Source organism: Macaca fascicularis, chromosome 12 (assembly GCF_037993035.2).
Source record: "Macaca fascicularis isolate 582-1 chromosome 12, T2T-MFA8v1.1".
NCBI lineage: Eukaryota > Metazoa > Chordata > Mammalia > Primates > Cercopithecidae > Macaca > Macaca fascicularis.
The window spans coordinates 36,571,267-36,594,319 of NC_088386.1; the positions used below are offsets into that span (position 1 = coordinate 36,571,267).

General features: G+C 34.4%; 1 protein-coding gene across 3 annotated transcripts in view; it reads right to left on the reverse strand.

Moving 5' to 3' along the window:
- Positions 1 to 23,053, reverse strand: part of LRP1B (LDL receptor related protein 1B) — a 1,954,889-nt gene that overhangs the window by 881,296 nt on the left and 1,050,540 nt on the right. The window lies entirely within an intron of this gene.

A 23,053-nucleotide genomic window follows, 5' to 3' on the forward strand; every position in this document is an offset into this window, starting at 1 on the left:
ATATGTCTTGAGTTCCACCCATACTTTTTGAGTTTTCGTTCAGGCACATTTATATTTTCTATAGTTTTTAATAGCACTAGTTAACACTTTTTTGAAACCTGCATACTGCATTGATTACCTAATTATCACATTCTGAACCCTATATGGGTAATACTATTATTCTATTTTACCAACAAAATATATTAACTCCCACTTACATGACATTGTCTGAATAATGACATCTATTTTTCCTTTCTATCCTAGCAGGATACATCTACTCTGGGAGCCAGTTTCAGGATCTCTTATCCTGGATTTTATATCTCTTAATGCTGAACTCCCCAAAATGAAGCCAAATTACAAGGTGTGAAACCTAATATACCAGACTTTAATAGCTCATAGGGGGAAATATAAAGGAACCCTTAGTGCTAACACTTCTGAGTTCAGAGTAAACTCTGCCATGGCAAGCAGAGTGCCTAGCACATTGCATAATAAATACTCAATAATCTCAGGTAACAGAATGTTGAGTGGAGCTTTTCTTTGACCTTGAAATTAGAAAATGGAGCTCACAGCAAATTTTTAAAAGAGCAAGAAATGGTCGGGGCAGACATCTGAGGACATCCTACAAGGATTGCAAATAAGCCTTATTTCCCTCAAATACATTTTTCCTGTCTCCATCATAAATAAGAGGGCTAGAAAAGGTTAAGAAGGGGTCAGTAGAAATCACTGCAATCACCATATTGATGGGAGAAGTTATTCTTTCTTACCCAATGGGAAAAACAGGGAAGTATGTCCCTTTTCTTTCAAGGACAAGTGAGGTAGGGATACTCGACAGAATCACTTACAAGATGTGGGGTACCTAGAAGAAAGGAAACCTGGCCTTTTATTCCTTGGATGAATGTTGGTTGAACTGGAAACCTGTAGGTCCACTGAGGGATTGCTGTTGGAATAGTGTGGAGTATGGTGAAAGATTCATACAGAGCTGGAAGTGTTTCCCTTGATGCTTGGGAGTGGACATGAAAACAGATTTGTACTTGTGCCTCCACTAAGACAGCTAAGACAGAAGGCCTACTGAGGCTTCCATGATACAGTGTGCCTGGGAAAATAACATGGAGATCCCCCCCCATCTAAAATCCCCCAGTAAAGTTCTTCATAAAATTTTTTTCCAAGAGTATAGAAAGGGTTTCTTAAAGTTCTGAGATTCCTTATGAAGACAATTGGAGGTAAGAGGAGGTAGACAAAAGCCTTGGAGATACCATGCAAGGCAGTGAGTGCCAAACCCCCACGAGACCAAGCAATGATGTTATTCCTCTCTAGAGGAATCCTGACTGACTTGGAAGATGACAGGAAAGCTCAAAAATAACCAGCAGAATATAAAGCACCTCTGCAGAGATCATGACATTGTCGGAGACAGCTAGCCAATGTGAAACCAGATTAAGACAGAGCAGAACCGGGGCAGACTCCATGCCATCAATAGATAACTAGTTCTGTAAGAGCCACGCTTTCCCTGTCTTCCCGCATGAAAAGGCAGACAGAAAAGACACCAGAACAAAATTAATACTGCCTTTACAAGGTACTAGTGTAGGAAAAGAAGTGAATTTGTAGACTATGTTCATCTCTACCTTACCACTCAAAAGCCACATCAATCTGTTATGCTGAATAAAGGGAAAAGAAAGAAGTTTAAATCTAACATGAAACTATGGTTTTAGTTTAATAATATAGGGTAACTGAGAAAAACATGGGATCTTCCTAATACATTAATAAGAGAATAAAAGGGCATATTTGACATCACACAGTTGAATTTAGGAATCAAAACATAAAATCAATTTATATTTATATCTTAATCAGGTGATACTGCTTAATAAACTGTGTATTTGAATGAATAAGTGAAATATGAGTGCACATATGTGTTGGTTAGTAGATGGCAACATGGAAGAAATAATTTTTTCTTATATTAGCTTTTTTCAGCATCTCCAGTTTAGAAGTTGCTGGGGAGCAATAATGCTAGTTACTACTTTTCTGTAAACCCACGGCATTAATAAATGCTGTTCTGTTATCTAAACCAGACTGAATTTAATTTATCCCAGATTCCCCATTTGCCTTGGTATCTCTTCAATAGGGAGAATCATGCTTTCACATGGTAAAAATAGTACAGCATATCAGTTTCACAAGGCTAAAAGCTTATGCAGTCATGACTTTAAATGTATTTCACTGAGTTAGATGAGATGACACACAATAGATATAACCAAAGGTAAGTTCAGAATCACAAAGCTATGCAACTTCTTTTGTTATCTGGTATTATAAAATTTATAGGGAAAGAATGTAGATAGAAATCAAAGCTACTTTTTAATGGTAGAAATGCCAAAGTTTACAGTTGCTTATACAGAGCTGGATCAGGGATCCAAGCCTCTCCACTCCCAAGTATGCCTGTATTCTTCTCCTTTAGTGGTAGTAGAACCTTATGAATTAGAATTAGCCAAAGAGAATATATATCATTAGTTTGTAAATCTCATATAATGATAATCATGACCATAGAGCAACAGAGGTGATATACCTCTAACATAAACATGTATTTGGACCCTTCTGTTTCTATTGTACAGGTCATACTATGAGCCTAATCCTGAAAAGTTTTTTGGAGGTTAACCCTCAATTGCACCATCACTTCTGTCACTGGGAACAGAGCAAATTAGGGAGGAAAGGGATTATTGCAGCGACAAACATAACCGTGCTCGTATGTGTCCACCTACGTTGGGTTTCTTGCCACCATAACCATGATAGAATGAGCTCAGAAATCTTATCAGATTCTCTCAGTTGCCCAAAACTGAGGCAAATACAGCCAAATGAAAGAAATTATACATAGTTGGTACTCGTTTTTTGAGAAAAATATTTAAAAAGGCACACCAACTCAGGTCTCAATAATATGGGAAGATAGAAAAAAAATGTACAATTATAACATAAACATCAGTTAATCAAAGAATGCTTTTATGTTGATAGGCCATAAATGAGTTCTACCAAGATGATATAAAATTACTATTTTATATATTTTAACCATTTAAATGGTTACAGCTACCCAGTTTAGCTTTTCTTGAGGATTGCATTGAAAATATAATAAATTTATTTATGAACTAGTAGTGAAACTCAAGTGAAATGTTTACTTCTTAAACATCAGCACCAATTGTGAATTCCAACTATATTCTGATCCATTTTTGTTAATATCAAGATAATCTTTTCATCATCATCCTATAAAGCAAACCGGAGGCAATTCTATTTTTATCATTTCAATATTTATTGAAATCAAATTTTTGAAATATTTCTTACCTTTGTATTTTATGACCTATGCTGAAGTAATGTCAGCAGTGGCTGTATTTAAGAGCCTGTGTCATTCATTTGATGCAAAAAAAGATAACTCTAAATATCTTTTTAAGGATTATATGATTCACTTATATGACTTGAAAATTTCAAAACAACTTAAGACTTTTGAACATCATCCAGAGAGTGCAGCAGCATTCTTAAAAATAAATAAAGCCTCTTTTTCTTTACAATAAAGGCAATAAACATAATTGGTTGTCAATAAATGGAATTATTTAAAAGACTTGTTTTATGCAATGTCACTGTTTGGCTGCTCACTCAGTATGGTTCGTCATATTGGCTTGTCTCACTCGTGGCAGCAACAAAATTCAATCTTGGCTTCATTTACAGATTGACTAATTAAATTGGGATATAAGTACATTTGCAGAAGCTGGGCCTTAGCACACACATATACTCTCTCTCTCTCTTTAAAAGTTCAGCTGCTGATTGAAAACAAGAAGTAGAATTTTTCCATAAAGAAATGTGCACCTATTTACCACTAGCTACATTTTCTTTGCCAATAGACAACATTTTTGAATCACCAAGCTAATTCAATTCTTGCCAATACGACTGTGAAAAAAAAAATAAAGCTGAAGGTTTTTTTTAGAAGAAGCCCTCTTTTTAATAAAAATATTTACCAATACAAATGGCCTATATAAGCAATATATCATAGATATATTATAAACACTGTTTTTAAACTGCACAAAAGTGCTGTTGGTTTCTGGTGGTTTTGGTTCTAGCAAAGTCTTTTTTCAAAGAGGTATTCTGAGGAGCAAATTATTTTGTACCAACCACATTTGGCATTGACATAAAGGCTGTCAATTCTATTGAGAGCCATCTCTCCATGTTTTTCACATTCGACATAATTTTTATTTTTTGTTTAGTTTCTTGCAGTAGTTTAAGGATTATAATGTTTTAACATATTATTTGAGCTTATACGTCAACACTCTTTTGTCCTGGAATGTTAAAAATAGTTGCTTTTTAACTGGGTCAAACTTTTCTTAAAAAATAACATAGTATGCTGATATCCATGTGTGCTAAATGTTTAGCTCCCACTTCTATGTGAGAACATGTGGTATTTGGTTTCCCATTCCTGTGTTAATTTATTTAGGATTATGGCATATGTGTCCCCTGTATATAAAATAAAAGTTGAATTTAAAATAATAACAGCAAAAAGTTAAGTAATTTAAAGAGTAAATCTTTGATCTCTTCAGAGTTTGTTAAGCTGAAAAACAATTAGTGTCAGTTTTCAAAAGAGCTTATTGTAGTAAATGGCCTCTCAATTTGCTATGCTCATTGACAGAAGCCAAGTTGGGTGGGGGGACTTGTTTGAGATAAGAAAATACAACTGAAAAAAAAAATCCACAAAATTGTACGTAAACTTCTTAGAAAGACTTTGGAGTATGTCCAACCAGACAACACTAAGAATTGTGACTTATGGAACTACCAATGCAATAAAGAAGATGACCTAGCTCTGTCATTTTACTGCTAAAACAGCAATAGTTTTAAAAATGACTTAATGCCAGTTGACTTATTTGAACATGAAATGAATGGAATAGCGTCTCTTATTGCATTTCCTCTTCTCTGTTAGATTCAGCCTACAGTTCAGGTTTTATTTGGTCTATACATATTCTTAATTGGTTGTTGAAATTTAAAAATTGATCAGCAATGTAAAAATACAGATTCATATTTTATCTTTACAAGACTCCGTCTCAAAAAAAAAAAAAATTTCTAGAAAGCAAGGGTCTAAATTATTCCCAAAACAATAATCAGCTGAAATTAAGTTGCTGCTCCACTCTTTTGAATGAGAATGGTATTCCAGATTTGACATATTCTCCCCTGTCTGGATTTTCTACAGCAAATTTATCTCACTCATTAAAAACACCTGCCTGTGGTTAGTATGATTTTGAGTCTATGATCTCTTCCACTGGCAGCAAAATGTATTATTAAGAGATCAATTCATGGAATAAGATCATCGACTTGATCCTCTCTAAACCTCAGTTTACTCATTTATAAAGTGGTGGTATAGTAATAGTACTTGACTCATAAGGATCTTATAATAAATAAATAAAATTGGCTTAGCATGATGACTGTATTATAGTAATATCCAATAATTACTATATTATAATTGCTAACCATCAAAGTCTGCATTTATCATTTTGGAATTGTATTTCGTATAGCTAGGATGAAGACAATCAGTTTATGTAGATATCTCATATATTTATGGCCCTCTTCAAAACGTGGGGAAAAACTGACAGACCTCTTCAAATTATATGGATTTTATATATCCAGTTAATATCTGATTTCAATCAACTTAGATACATGAGTTTTTGATGCTTTGGAGAAAACACATATCACTTCAATGTAATTATTTTTTTTTTTAGTTTCGTACTTTTTTTTTTCTAGAAATCTACACACTTTAAACCTGTGTGCTGTGTTTACTCTTACCATTTGTGAGTTCATGATTGAATTTTTAAATAACTGATTTTTCTAGTCTTTGTAGTTCAAAATAATACTGCACCTTTCAGACTTGCTCTGCAGAATTCGAGTTGTGTTTCTGTTATCAGACAGAGAAAGCTTAACCTGAGTTATGCCAACGTGTTTGAAAAAGCCAAGGAACAAAATGCAGAGTATCTTGCTCCGGTTTCAATAACAGTAAACAGACTTTTATTGACCACCTGTCAGATATACTCTTCGGAAAAGTCATTGGATTCTTTATTCTCTAAAACGATTGCTTAGAGAATGCTAGTAAATAACATAAATTGATGGACCTGGCTTTTCAAAAAATTTATACCTGTTTTGAACTTTAAGAAATTTATAAAACTTACATTAGAATTAAAGTGATTTTCAAAATGCATTTTTTTTGGTCATATGATAGCTATTGTTTTACTGGCATTTGTATATAAGTATTCAGAACTACAACCACTAGCAAGGAGATCTCCAGAGGGACCACAATCATCCTCTTAAAAAAAACCTGGTCACCTTGAGAGCAGTGAAAGTTAAAAGTTGGGAGGAAATGGGAATCCACAGGGGGCCAAACCTTGCCAGCTGCTCTCTTCCTGTCCAGAATAGAAAGTTGCTTGAACACCAAGTAAGTTTCTAAATGGGTATTTCATCACTTTTAAAAAAAGATAAAACTCGTGATTTGGTACTTCATCTCACTTTACTTAGAAACAATATGATTTAAAGGCTCAGTCTCGTATTTGTAAAGCTGACAAAAATCCAAGGCCTTATCTTCTCACCAATTTTGCTGAAATTAAATATTTATTTCATTGACACTTCATTTTGTATTCTAAATAGTTTAGGGAATAGAAGAAAAGCAATGATAGAAAATATTCCACTTTAGTTTTTTGGCTCCTAAAAGTCGCCCCCCCACCCCCACCAAAAACCACTGAGCTAAGGGAAACACCTAGGTGCTTAAGACCAGATATTTTTAAATCATTTTCTAACTTTTGATCATGTAAGCATTTATGTATAGTTTTAAAAAAATAAAATAAAAGGTATAACAAATTTCAGCAGAGTGAAGATCACCTGGTGACCATCAAGAAGACCATCCAGAGACAAAACTCCTTATCTGAAGAATTCAGAAGTAACTAGACATGTCTGGAATGCATGCATATCCAAACTCATTGTGCAAACCTTGCTTACATTAAGACATCGAAATGTCTACAAATGTAATAGTTTATCATGACCCATGTGGCTAATATTGTCCAAACTACTCATAAGCTCTGACTTTAAGGTCTATAAATACTCCTAAGGAAAAATCCACCACAGGGCACCCAACTCCTCTCTTACTAAGGAGCTCTGCTGAACTATTCTGTAGTGTTCTTTCTTTCCAATAAAACTTTCTTTTTCAAACATATACTGTCATTGGTAAGTTCTTACCAATCCACGAGTCAACTACTTTCTGATGCCAGGGCTCTGAAAACTTGTTCAGCAATATTTATTACATGAGAAAGAATATTTCTAAAAATAATTTTATCATTTTCAAGAACCAGAGTTGTTTTGTGAATTGTGATATATGCAAGATAAACTCATTGTTTTATTTTTCTTTGCATTAGTATTATGCTATCTTCTATTGAACTAATATATATATTCAGTGATCCTACTATTTCATTTAAATTGTATTCAATCACTTTTCATTGGACTTTGGAAATAATTCCCTAATATAATGTGATTTATAAAAAAATAAAATAAAAAATAAAGAATAGGCAAAAAAGTAAAAGGTCCTATTCAGACTTTGGAAGACTTAGTAAATAACAGCATATCATTAAATTTTTTATATGGTGTTTTAAATTATGGAGATACAAATAAACTGTAGTTATATTTATAGGATGATTTATGCATTATATAATTTTCAAAACAGAAAAATTTTAGTATCCATCTTTGAAAGATAAATTTTTAAAAATTGAAAGATTATATTTAGGCCAGGCACACTGGCTCACGCCTGTAATCCCAGCACTTTGGGAGGCCGAGGCGGGTGGATTATGAGGTCAAGAGATCGAGACCATCCTGGCCAGCATGGTGAAACCGTTTCTACTAAAAATATAAAAATTAGCTGGACATGGTGGTGCATACCTGTAGTCCCAGCTACTTGGGAGGTTGAAGCAGGAGAATTGCTTGAACCCAGAAGGTGGAGGCTGCAGTGAGCTGAGATCATGCCACTGCACTCCAGCCTGGCAACAGAGTGAGACTCCGTGTCAAAGAAAAGGAAAGAAAGACTATATTTACATTCTATTTGATCAGAGAGCACTAAAGCTGCAAGATTTTATGGGAGGCCGAGGCAGGCGGATCACGAGGTCAGAAGATCAAGACCATCTTGGCTAACACGGTGAAACCCCGTCTCTATTAAAAATACAAAAAATTAGCAGGGCGTGGTGGCGGGCTCCTGTAGTCCCAGCTACTCGGGAGGCTGAGGCAGGAGAACGGCGTGAACCCGGGAGGTGGAGCTTGCAGTGAATGGAGGTTGGGCCACTGCACTCCAGCCTGGGTGACAGAGTGAGACTGGGTCTCAAAAAAAAAAAAAAAAGAAAAGAAAATATACATTTTATATGATTTTATTAAAAGTATTTCTTGAAAGACTGGTGGGAATTGTGCAACTTTTGCTTGTGGCTGTAACGTGATCACAGTTTTATTTAACAATTCTTATCATTAGAATAGCAAAACATTATTTCTCAACCTGTATGTAACTAAGTGAAGTTTGCTATTTAAAATTGGTAATTCATACATTTTCAATACACAGTTGGAAAAAAAGTATGGTGCTACCAAGTACTCATTATATCAGCTTGAAAAGTGACAAATGTTCATTTTGTTTTGTTTAAACAGAAAAATAGTCAATTAAAATAGTACTAGGGGGCACCGAATTTTACTGACTATGCCTCAGAAAGCTAGCATTGATATTTAAGTCAACAGGAAAGGAGGAATTGTAATTTGTATTCCTCCCAAGAAGTCCATGTCATTAAATGTGTTTCCTTTAGAACTTCTTATATCAGAACTACAAAATTGGAAATAGCAACAACAACAAACCAGAATCTCCAATAACCAGGAAAACTCTTTAAACAAGTTATGGACCAAGGTACAAGGTACTAGATACAAGTTTAATAGCAAAGATATATTTTAATCATTCAGACAAAAATATGTTTATAATCTTTTTTTTTTGGAGACGGAGTTTTACTCTTGTTGCCCAGGGTGGAGTGCAATGGCACGATCTCGGCTCACTGCAACCCCATCTCCTGGTTTCAAGCGATTCTCCTGCTTCAGCTTCCCGAGTAGCTGGGATTACAGGTGCCTGTCACCATGCCCAGCTAATTTTTTGTATTTTTAGTAGAGACAGGGTTTCACCATGTTGGTCAGGCTGGACTTGAACTCCTGACCTCGGGTGATCCACTCACCTCGGCCTCCCAAAGTGCTGGGATTGCAGGCGTGAGCCACCGTGCCTGACCAAAAATATGTTTATAATCTAAACGTATTTAGACATAAGTGACAAGCCTAGGTCAGTCTAATACCTTTGCATGAATAAATGTTAGAAAACTATTAAAAGAGTCTTTAATATGAAGAGAGATGTTTTATAACCCTAAAATTCCATGACCTGACAAGATGTCCTTTATGTGGAAAGGTATGTGGGCCAAGCTTACTTTGGGATATAATTAGTTTGTAGTTTAAATGATAATAGCCCTTCTCAAAACTAACCCCCCTTCGTAAAACTAATGAAATACCACCAGGTTAAGAGATGATGGGGACCTGAATTCTGCTAAGGTGTAGGTGGAGTTATATGATTGTCAGCCATTATTCTGAGGCTGCAAGATTTGCCACTTCCTCAATAACTCCTGTAAATAACATCACTATTGTAGAACCTAAGATTGGTCTTGTAAGATGTCTTTATAGAGTTCTGCACTTTTTTTTTTTCAGGTCCATAGAACATTTTTTAATTAAATCATGCATTGAACAAAAAATATGCTTAAATTCAACACATGGAAAATCATATGGATCACATCTTCTGATAAACCAATAAATTTTAAAAGCACAATAAAATGTTCACAAACATAAAGCTAACTATTTGGGAATTGCTAAATATTTTCTAAATAATCCTTAGGTCTGAAAATAAAAGAAAACTGCTATTACTAAGGATCTACAAGACAATAAAAAAGAGACTACTTCATACCCCAACCATTAGGATAAAGTCTTGCTTATAGAAAAATGTATACCCTGAAAAATCATTATTAAAAAAGAAAAACTGAATGGAACCAAGTAAACATTTTAAAAATTTTAAAGATAAACTACAAAATAAACCCAAAGAAAACAGAATGTAGAAATTAACAAAGAAAAAAGCTGAAATGTATGATCTACGAATTCAAAAATTTGCTCTGCGAGGGTGAATAAAAAGCAAACATTCTCACAAGTCTGATAAGGAGAAAAGAGAAAGAATAAGAAAGGCAAGCAGAAAATAAAAACAGATATACCAGATAGAGAGTTAGAAAATTTTATGAAAATATTATCTGCAACTTTATGATGACATATTTGAAAGCCTAGCATTAGTGGATAATTCTCTAGAAAAATACAAATTACCAAAACTGATAAAAATAGAGAAAATGAATATACAAACCACTAATAATGTAGATTATCAAGGCAATTAAAGCCTTGTTTTTTTTTTCTTTTTTTTTTTAATATCATTTTTGACATGGATGTAGTTGGAAACCATCATTCTCAGCAAACTATCGCAAGAACAGAAAACCAAACACCGCATGTTCTCACTCATAGGTGGGAACTGAACAATGAGATCACTTGGACTCAGGAAGGGGAACATCACACACCAGGGCCTATCATGGGGAGGGGGGAGGGGGGAGGGATTGCATTGGGAGTTATACCTGACGTAAATGACGAGTTGATGGGTGCTGACGAGTTGATGGGTGCAGCACACCAACATGGCACAAGTATACATATGTAACAAACCTGCACGTTATGCACATGTACCCTAGAACTTAAACTATTAAAAAAAAAAAAAAAAAAGACCTTAGGAAGCTAAATTTTAAAAGGAACTGTATGAACTCCAAAATATATAAAGATGACTTCTGCACTTCTGACCACCTGATGGCCCCACCCAGAAGTGGATTCAGAACACAAGGATCATTTTCCACACGTGTGTGACTACATCCCCAACCAATCAGCAGCACCTACACCTTATGCCCCTGCCCATCAAGTTATGTTTGCAAAACTCTAGCCTCCAAATTCCGGGGGAGGCCAATTTGATTAATAAAAAAACTTTGGTCTCATTAGCTGCACTATGTGAATTAAACTCTTTATTGCAATTCCCCTTTCTTAATAAATTGGCTCGATCTGGGAAGTGAGCAAGATGAACCCATTGGCAGTTATACTTCCCCAGTCTTTTAAAACAAACTCTAAGAAATGAAACAAAAATTAGATTGTTATACCAGGATAAGAAAGCCAAGAAAGATTCATTTTTAGTTCTTTCGCTTCAAAATAGGAATTCATCAAAAATTCCTAGAGAAGCCTCAACAGGAGAGGACTCAGAAATAGTATAACAAAGTATGGAAAGACTAGTAGGAAAGAAGGAAGATCATGCAACCCTGCTTCTGGGAGAAGAGATGAGAATTACTTGCCTATGATTAGGGAGGAGACAGGGACTACAACCTTGCAAAAAAATACTTTGGAGGATAAGATAAAAAAATCAGAAAAGAAGGAAAGTGAAGACTGTCATGGCCAAAGCAGGAAGCTAAGCAGAAGGCTAAGGGAAGCCTATCCTTTCTGTTACCTTTAGAGGGAACACTCAGAATCACATTAAAAATGCAGATAAACCCTGCCAGCTTTGATAGTGCCTGAGGGCCTTCAATCAACAGCAGATTGCATATTACTCAAGGCTTATCTGGTAGGATGAGTAAAGGTACCCTGTGTGGACAGTTCAATAGCCCAGTTAAGCCCAAACTGAGCCAGGGCTGTGATGATGATATGAAAGGGAAAACTCCATACAGGAGTCGGAGGGTGGGGAAAAACTACTTACATGAAAATAAAACATTCTTGAAACTTTCTGAACAGAACGGCATAGTTACATAAGATAGCTAAGACTTAAAAAAACAAGAAAGTAGCTAAATAAGTAAAATTACAAAAACCTCTCAGTCCTTAACATAGTGTACATTCCAAATAAATTAGGGTATAAGGACATAGTCATTTCGTCTGGGTGGGTTTACATATAAAGTCAAAGGATATAAATTAAATTTTATATTTTTCTAATCAATGTTAATATCCATAGAATATTCACAAAAATCGATTTATAGTAAGCCAAAAAATGCATAATATATTATCACAAACTAATACTGGGGAGGGAAAATGTTTCCTCTTCCCTCTCAGGTTTAGTACCTAGGAGTTTGTGAATTAAACTGCCTAAGGACAGATTAACAAAAGAAGAAAAAGTTTGATCATATGCATATGAGGCTTGCAAAGGAAGCAGTCCATTCAAGGGCTAATGTTAGGGGCTTATATATCCAATTTAATAGGGAAAAGGGAAGGTGGAGAAAAACCTTTATGGGAAGAGCAAGAGAGTTTCCATAGGAAAGAAATGGGTTTGTGGGAAAACAAAGATAAGAAAGTTTGTAATCATGTTTTGTTTTGTTTTGTTTTGTTTTGTTTTAAACACAGATGCAAGTGGTCTTTTCCATCTTGTTCATGGCCCTAAAACTACCCTAGAGAGGGAATGTATGATAGTTTCACTTTTGATTTCCTTTCTGGGAGTCAAATGACCCATAAGAGGGAATTGATAGCAGAACAGTCCCAGAATATTATGCCTTTAGTCAAATAAGGGAAGTTCTGAGAAGGCTTATTTTGATGTCTGTTGAATCTCAAAAATTTTTAACTTAAAATAATCATTATACCAACTCTAGGCTTCAAGTGGGTACCCACACTAAATATATAGCCACATTTTAAAAGCTTACATATCAAAACAAAATAGCCACCTGGGGAAAATAGCCTCTTCCATTCAACAGTCTATTTTGGAAAGAAGTGAATGAAATGGCAAGGCAAAGAGCCAGCCAGTCACCCCATGAAATAAGCTGAATCAGTCCTGTGATCGTGGGATAAGACACCACAGCCAAAACACCTCCATATTTAAGAGACCGTATTGTTTGACCATAACACAATAAAACTAAAATAAAAATGATATATTTAACATATTTAAAAATCAGAAAAAAATTAAAGGCAAATATATGGAATAAAAATATGTAACAAAGATGACAGAGTTTATATACTTAATGTATACTGTGCCTGTACAGATTAATACAAATAGTTCTAAAATCCCAATAGAAAAACCAAGACAAAGGAAAGTTGAAAAAAAAATGCAAATAGCAAACAAGTACAGTTAATCCTTATTATTCACAGATTTCATATTTGCACATTTGTTTACCTGCTTATATTTATTTTAAAATTTGCCACCTTAAATCAACAGTCAACATGAAAGGAGTTAGCCAGCTTGCTTTAAGCGGACAGTAAGGAAAGAGTCCCCAGAGAACCTCTGTCCCGTGTTTCGTGCAGTTAAGGGAACTTGCACACGGGGCTTGCCTAAACATGGCCACATTGGACTAAGGACCCACATGCATACTGGGGGCATAGGGTGGAGCCACCAGGAATTCACACCTTATACAAATATAAAACCCAGCCCTATCAGCTTGCATGTAAAAGCCCTTGGATTCAACTGTGAAGGCAGCAACCAAGAACCTACTCTCAAGGCCACTCTCTTTGCTGAGAGCCTTCCTTTCACTTAATAAATTCTACTCTACTCACTCTTCGTCTGTGTGCCTAATTTTTCCTGGTCATGAGACAAGAACCTAGACCTAGCTGAGCTAAGGAGAAAAAAATCCTTCATCAAATAGCAGTGTCTTTTGTGGTCATCCGTGAACATGCTCAGAAATAAAAAATTTTAGTTGCCTGATTCCCATTTTCCGTGTTGAGGTCAAGCAGGACAATGTTCTTCCTTCTTTGCTTCAACTTTCAGACTGTGAATGTTTCCTTTTCACAGTGTTTTAGTACCACGTTTTTCTAATTTTTTGCTTTTGGTTGGTAATTTTGCTATTTAAAATGGCCCGCAAGTGTAGTGCGGAGGTGCTGTCTAATGTTCCTAAACATAAGATCAGTGTGATGTGCCTTACGGGGGGAAAAAATGTGTTAAAATAAGCTTTGTTCAAGCACAAGTTATAATGCTATTTGCACATATTTTGAAACAAAATAATGCTATCTGTGAGTTCAGTGTCAATATTCAAACAATTAATAATAAATAAAGTGTCTTTCAAAAGAAGCACATGTAAAAGATTATATTATGGATCAGTTGATGAAAATAAAATGTTGTGACCAGAAACTTGCAAGAACCTAACCTTGTACTTCCCCTCATGATTTAGTATTCACTAATTCAATTATGTAGGTAACTTTACTGAATGTAACTACTGCAAATAATGAAAATCAACTGTATTTGAAAAAGGCAAATTGATTAATAATCCCAGAAATCTAAATACAACAACATTAAGCTGCATTTTTTTAAACATATCAGATTTGGAAAAATACTTTTTAAAAAAAGCTCATCAGTGTTGACAATTGTTAAATTAAGCCTGTGACAACATTACAGACTGATACAGACTTTTGAAAAAGCAAATTGATAATATGCATATTAGAAAATTCTTTACAAATTTGTACTAATACTGTTGAAATCACTAGCTCTGTGGAAAATATACTCCCTATAAAGTTGTTAATTATACTTTTATTCCTGAAAGAAACAAACACATAAAACTAACTTTTAATTTTCTCCATTTCACATTTAAGTGAAAGCAGAACATTGGTCTTTTCAAAAATAGGAAGGAAGAAATTGCTGGCAAGAAAAAATCTCGACCAAAGCATACAGTGAAACAGATTTACTGCTTTCAGAGCAACTAAAAAGCTCAGTTAAAACAAACCAACAAAAAGACTATGGACGTTTCTTAAATAAAGATCCACTAAAAAGCTTTCTTAAATAAACAGTAAAAAAATGAGGGTGACTTGCCTTAAAACAAGAACTCTCATGAAGTGTTTAGTCAACACAATGCTGAATAAAGGTCCTTTTAAATAACAATTGATTCATTTGGTCCCTTTAAAAATAATTTTAGCATCTTCTCTTAAAGTTTGTATGACTGCTCAGTCTTAATGGTTTAGCATTTTAATTCTAAACTGTATGAGGTTTGCAATTCATGTTTTTTTTTTTGTTGTTGTTTTTTGTTTTTTTTTAAAGTTCTACTTCTTTGGAAGGGTTTTATTATTATGCAGGACCAACACTAGTACTTCACCTCTGGAAATAGATGCTAAAATGTTAGGAAAGATGGTGTTTAAAAATGTAAGTATTTTACTCTTAAATTCATGGCAGAAAAAATCATTTTGTTTTAATGTTAATTTGTATTAATTTTAAATGCAAAAAGCTATTAATATTTCCCCAACTTGAAAGAAGTCATGATAATTATATTGTCATTTCTCTTTCCTCACGTACTTTTACTACTTATTGGTAGCAGTCACTATTAGGACACTCAGATACAAAGATACAGTAATATAAATGAAACTAGTCTAAGTTCAGCTGTTAGAAAACTCACATAATTTTAAAGCAACATTATCTATTCCCTGAAATTCTAAATAGCATTTCTTTAACAGGTAATTCTACATATGGAACTACCATGAAATATGAAAAACAATTAATTTTAAAATATCACTAATTATGGTGAAGCAGGATAATTATGGTGAAGCAGGACCCCCTCACAGGACTTGCCACAGGGGTGGGGCTCATTTGCTTGGCTGACATGTGCTCAAACTCCTTAGGGATGGGGAGAACACAGACAGGCAGGTGCAGGAGCCAGGGCAACCTCTTTTGGGCTCTGGCCCCATGGTAGCGTCTAAGGGTGTGCTACAATTAATGCTCTTTTAACAGTTGCCTCTGTGGACAGCTAAGTGTTAAATCAGCTTAGTGAAAAGTCAGGGTGACAGTCTTTTACACCCAGATTTCCTGGTACCCAGGTCCTTGTCTGGTGGCCAGGAAAAATCAGGTCACTCAGACTTAGGTGATGAATTCAGGGATTTTACTGAGTGATGGAGGTGGCTCTCAGCGGCATGGATGGGAAGCTGGAAAGGGGATGGAGTGTGAAGATGATCTTCCCCTGGAATTTGGCTGTTTATGACTGATCTCCTGACTGTCTGTAGCCAAACTCCTCTTGATGTTCCGATGCCCCTTCTTTTTTCTCCTTCTCTGTCATACTGATCTGCTGCTCTGCCAGTGGAGGTGGGGGTTTATATGAGCAAAGGATAGGGGTGCAGTGGGTCACAGTGGTCTTGGAAAAGGCAACATTTGGGTGTGAAAACAGGAATGCCATTTCCCATTTAGGGCTGTGGGTTTCCAGGCTTGAAGATAGGGCCTTTGCTGGGAAACTGCCCTTTTCTACCCAGTATTTCCCTGCTTCCTGTCTGTATAATTGTCAGAGGAAAATTCATAATTGTGTGTGTGCAGGCATATGTGCACGTACACACATGTATGTCATGTATGTCATGAAAACAGGCATACTAATGCAAAAAATATATATATTTTTAAATCAGGGGCATCCCAAAGCTCCCCTTGATTCTATTAAAACAGCACCCTTGAGGGTAGTTATCTCTCTAATACACTTGTAGTAATGTACACTCCTTTCTGAAGGAAACAAACGTGACGGAAAGTAAAACCAATGAAGCAAAAATACAACCTAGGATTTTCCATTTTTAGAACTTGCACATATTTTGAAACAAAATTATTGTATTGTCATAGTGGATAATAATGTTCTTTGGTCTTTATATTATTTTTCTGAAAAAAAAAAAAAAAAAGGCATGTGGACTTTCAAGGATTACAGTTACTTGAAGCCTTGTGTTAAACATGGCCTTATGATTTGACTCCTCTCCTTCATCATTCCAGACTGTTCTTACTACATAATCCAAGAGTAGGCTAAAGATCAGCACACATACAACATGTGATAGGAATAGACAAAGATTCAACAAACCCAGATAATACCCTGGACACTACTGCTACGAATTTCCTGAGGTTGCACGCATATCCCATTCCAAGAACACAAAAGAGAGAGGTTTAACAGAAAAGTTGGATTCACTCAAATTGGATTTTTTTTTTTTTTTTTTTTTTTTTGATACAGAGTCTGGTTCTGTCTCCCAGACTGGAGTGCAATGGAGCGATCTCAGCTCACTGCAAGCTGTGACTCCCAGGTTCACTCCCAGGTTCATGCCATTCTTTTGTCTTAGCCTACCGAGTAGCTGGGACTACAGGCACCCCGCCACCACTCCTGGCTATTTTTACAGACAGGTTTTCACCGTGTTAGCTAGGATGATCTCCATCTCCTGATCTCGCGATCCATCCACCTCAGCCTCCCAAAGTGCTGGGATTACAGGCATGAGCCACCGCGCCCCGCCTGAATAGCACTTTTAAAGGCAGAGATGGGGTGTGGTTGGAAGGCTTATGAGCCAGAAAAAAACTAAAGAATTTTCATTTTGCTTTAACAGAACCTAATTAAATGGGCTGATTCACAGTCTTCCTACATCCTAAAACAACATAAAAGCATCGTAAGAGAATGATTAAATAGAACATATATGTATTCCCCATGTTTTGCCTGCATTAGGGTGCTAATACTACTAACTCTGATCATGACACCAAAATGTAATTTCATTATAAATAAAAATAATGGAGAGTTTTCTTTTCTCCTGTGAAACTTATTTAAAGAATGAGTTCTCTAAATAGGAATATGTTTATTTTGACAATGTGAAATTAAATGTGACAGTTATTTTAGATTCCTAAAGTAAAAAAAAATGGTTGTATAATACATTCATATACTCTAGCCTATTACAGTGATTTATTATATTAAAATCTGTAACAATTATGAGAGGAAACATTTTCATTTTAAAATAAAGATATTAAGTGCATAACTTATTAAATGATGGAAATTGAATTAAAATTTCTAACTGTATATTCACAAAGAAGTAAAGCAAATACTCAGTGTTGTTTTTTGTTCTTTTAAAAATCATTTCTGCTAATATTCCTAGGCAATTTAGGTAAATCCAATATGGAAGTCAAGTAATCCAGATAATTGTTCTTATTTGCCTTCTAATAGCCATATAATCCTCATCTTTAACATAAATTTTAATAAGGTTTACCCAGTCATGTGCTACATGTTTTAAGTTTCCCAGTTTTAATTACTAACTTAGTAGGCTCGACATCCCCGTGATAGTGTTCAAAAACCTTTACCAAATCCCAGGGGTTCCTTAGAAGGTAGTATGGAAACCAGTATCATCTTTATTTTTACAGTAGAAAAAATTGAGGTCTGAAGTCTGTATTTGATTTCCTTGAAGTAACACAGGCAGGAACTGATCTGAATGATTTTGTTTCTATAAACTCTACCTTTTCTAATCTCACCTTGACAAAAACCACTTTGTCCAACAAAGACTGGAAAATATATTTCACTCTGTTATTTCTACAAGATGACATTCCATAGTCTTACCACATATTGATTGCACATTGGATTTTCCTTGGATTGCATATTTTATGTGATAGTGTGTTTTCAGTATTGCCGCTCATTTTGCAACACCCTGACCACTTCTATAACTTTGTTAGCTCCTAGGTAATGTTATCTGTCTATTCAGTTTACATCTCTCAGTTTTATGTTTATAAGATATTTTACTAGATGGATTAATAAAGATTACAAGCAAATTCAGGAATGCCCCAAGTACCTTTTCATTTATCATTGACTTTTGTCACTACCACTTTTTTCTCTCCATATCAATATAACTGGAGCAATTTCTTCTATTTTATAAATAGATAATATTGCCTCTGTAGGATAAGAATTACATGTTTGGCTATATCATTTTTTTAACAATTAAAAAGAAGCATTTTAAGTGTGGTTGAGTTTAAATACTAATGTTCTCAGAGATAATTCTTGGTGTTTTGTGTCACTTTTAGTGGAATTTCTTTTAAAACACTAGTACTGTAGTCTTTAAACATGCTTTTAAATCAAGTTGAATCAGGCATCAAGGGACAGATGGCAAGCATTTTTAATCAGAATGATTTAATAGAAAGTGGAGAACATGAAAAATAAGAAAGCAATTACACAAAAATTAGAAGGTTTAAAAAATCACAGATTGATCCTATCACAAGAGTTTTAATTTATTAGACTATCTCACCACTTCCTGTCTCCAATTATAGAGTGATTTTTAACTTCATGGTTAAGGAATGTTGAGCTGATAATTAGGGTAAATAATACAACATTTTACAATCTGAGTATTTGTAGAAAAATAATGTCAAGAGGTAAAATCGAAGATCAATCCTTTAGTGTGGTTCCAAGTAAGCAATGGAGGTAGTAGCATTTTTAACCAAATCCCTCAAATCATGCAAGTTTGAAAAATATCGAGCCAATGGGTCATTCCCTGGCATGAGTATGCTCTTGAGATATATTATTTGTTTCTAAGTCTGTTAAAACTCCCTATGTCTTAAAGTAAAAATAAGCATTTGGTTTGTCTAACAAAAATACATTTAGACTTCCCTTGAATGTCTCTTTCATAAAACTCATCATCATATATGTCTTCCTTGCTCCAATAAGTTACTTGAGTACAGGAACTAAACTATATTTGTTCAGTGCTTAACTCCCAACATCAAGGCAAAAGCCTGGTACATTATTCTTGATTAAAACTTTCTACCAAATAAATGCATTAATTACTATACATGGAAGCTGTGTATAAGAAGGAATATTTTAATGCGTTCAGAGATAAAAGGTAAAGTTTTGATGCTTCAAAAATATTCAATGTACAGTTTGCACTAATTTTTTTCAACCTAGAAATGGCTACCAATTATTTTACAGATAAAGGGAAAAAAACCCAGCAGAAACAAAACCTCTTCATATTTAGTTTCAGGCAGTTATATTTTCAGGCAGGATTCAATAAACCCAGATGATTACAAAACTATGATTATCCCTTGTAGATGCACCTCCAAAAAATTATAGTTTATTTCCTACCATGTATACCACTTGTTTCCTTTCTGAGATTAGTTGACTTTTCTACTTCCTTTTTAACAAAACACATCATTCTATTTCAAATAATTGGTCAAGAGCTGATATTTTTGTAAACTAGTTCTTGTTTGTCAAGCTCTCTATGGACCATATGAAATGTAATGGATAGAAATTGCCTACATATCTCATTTTCTGAGAGTGAAGAGATTGAAATAAGTAGTACATGTCACTGAATCAAATGCAATGTCTTAATAAAAACAATTTTAAAAGGATATCAAATGCACACTCCAGACCACACTGTATTCTAAACATTTTTTTCTCACATTATTTAATTTTTAACTGTCACAATAATCTAGTAAGATAGTTATTATCTTCAATTAAGAAATGAAGTATCTAAGCATTTCTTTTCTCTTTTTTTCTTTTGAATTCCTAGATAAGAATTTATAAAGATTATGATCCTAATAATATTAAGGTTAATAAATTCTCAAAGCTCAAAACAGACATCCAAACATGTCCTTAAAGTTCAAAGCAGCATTAGGAAACACAGCAATGTCTATCAAGAATTCTGGAATTCTACATAGATATAGTTAAAAAAAAAAAAAAAAAAGTCTGCCTTCTCAGCAGATATCTAAGATTTCCATATTGCAGGCTAACTGCTCAGGCGGTTAATTTGCACTAATCAGCTGGAGACAAGAAGAAAGAAAATTACAGTAACTTGATGAGTTAATTTTGTGTTTTATACTCATTGTCTTCCTGGGTTGCTAAATGCTCCATCTTTAACAAAGTTTTGAGATAATATAGATGCCCTTGTCAAAACCGGGAAACATATTTGTGACCTGTTAAAATCATCTGTAACTTTTTTTCACTCAATTGTCCTAAAAGAGAGAACAAAGCCTTCTAAACTGAAAAGGAACAAGAAATGAAAGGCCTGAGGGCTCTTCCAAATCCCCCCAACATTGTATTGTATAACATTTTCCCTCTACAGACTCTCCGAATTTTATTTAGGGGTCTCTATGCATTCTCTTTCAAAACATTTGCTAGATATTCTAAAAGTTTTCAATTAAAAAATGACGCAGCAAGCATATTTTTCTCATACTAAAATGAGAGAGGGAGGAGTATAATTTCACACTCGCACTTGGGATATGACTACATCTTCTCCCCAAAGGATTGAATCACATATGCCATTGTCATGCATATACTCTATCATGGTCTCAAGATTACTGGATCAAAGTACTTTAGTGACAAAGGAAAAGCACATTGTCCTGAAGAAATCTAAAGCACTAAATCAAAAATAACTAATGCATGTCTTGATAACATTTTAGAGACCAAAAACATCCTTCATTGTTAATCTCAAGAGATGTGTGTGTATGTGTTTTAATTCAACTCAACTCAGAAAATTCACTAAGTGTCTGTTACGTAAGAAGAACTGTGCTCACAGAGCAGGGGATACAGAGATGTGTAAAGCACAGTCTTGGCCTAGGAAGGGTATTTCATGTCATTTTCAACAGGCAAATGAGTAATCTATCACATTGAAAATCTATAATAATCATATGTTGTGTTCTAGCAAACGATCATCAAAAATACTCTTCAGGATTTAGAGGGAAAAAAAGTTTTATTTTGTGTTTTTTTAAATAAAAGTTGGTAGGAAATGCTCAATGATTTAGAAATAAACTGCAATATGGGTACCTTCAACTTATTACAACTCTTCATTGAGTGACAGAGGTTCTAGAAGGAAGGGCAGACATTTAACCCACTGACAAGAAATGAATTTCAGGTTTGAAATTATCTTTTTAAACAAATCAAGGCATGCACGAAAGCAATTTACTTTACATGAAATACTTGTTCTTTGTAATGTACTCAAACCCTCAATGAAGGAAATTCATTTCTAGTTTATTTTTTGTTGTTGATAATTTAATAGAAAAGGCTTTGATGATGTGACTTTTGTCTATTCATTTTGCAAATGAATTTGGTGGCCATGTATTAGTAATAAGGGTTTTTTAAAATTATTTTTTATACCTGGGTTTACTCCTCTCTAAAATGGGTATCATTATGTTGAAAAATATGAAATTGACAACATTTGACTATTTTAACCTACACATAAGGCAATTTCAATGCAAAAATTGTATCTCAGATATTATACATTAAGATTATATCAAACAGAAAATCTTCTGTGAAAGTGTTTTGTAAACTCTAAATGGCTATCTGATATAAATAAGGAAATAAGATCAAACATTGACATAAATTCATTTTCAGGTTTACAATGAATCTGAAAAGTCTGGTAGTTTTACTTTTAACTCTAAAGTTTTATAATTTTATAATTCTAAAGTAGGTCTAACATTTTGCTCTAAAGGAAGAGTACGTGAAACCAACGCAATCCATTCTTCAGAGAGCTGTTTGCTTTATTTTACTCATTTAGCTATATAAGCCTAGATAAGTTATTGTGAGACTCCTGATAGGAATTTGAAACAAGTGGTTATAGTCAGAAAATATCAGGTATTAAGACACTTCTCAATTCAACTGCGCATTGCAGAGTCCACCATGCATTGCACACTGGAACTCTGCCCTAATAGCTTCTGATGATGATAAAAAACATAACATTAATTACTTTATTGGGAACAATTTGAGGGTTGGTTAGCTTCTGGGCTAAGCAATTTATATATTTTAGAATGTACAGGCCCTTAAAAGACAAAGTTGGTTTGGATTCAAATCTAAGCGGTCCTTTTACCACCTATGCAACACTGGCAAGTAATTAATCTCTGTAAATCTCAGATTCCTCATCTATGAAATGAAAAAATTAAGAGTAAAGCCTCATGGAGTTATCGTCAGATTTAAATGCAATAATCCATGTGAGTGTTAAACTATGCCTGTTTAGAAGCATCCTTAAATCTTATCATGAATCTGATATTTCAGAAACACCACAGTAGACCATGTGTGAGGATTTTATAACATCACCCCATCCAACCTTCACCTCAGAAAGGAGTATATCAGTTAATGGCTTATGATTAGGGCACAGATATAGAAAGTAAATACCTTAAAACAACAGTTTCTTTGCTTTGCCACCAGATGGTGATTGTGTCTTTTTTAGTAACTTTTACAACGCTAGTTTTGGCCTCTTTTAAGAAGTAAAATATTCAATATGCATATTTAATTGATAGTATCTTTTCTTCACTATTTCAAATGATTTATCAGCC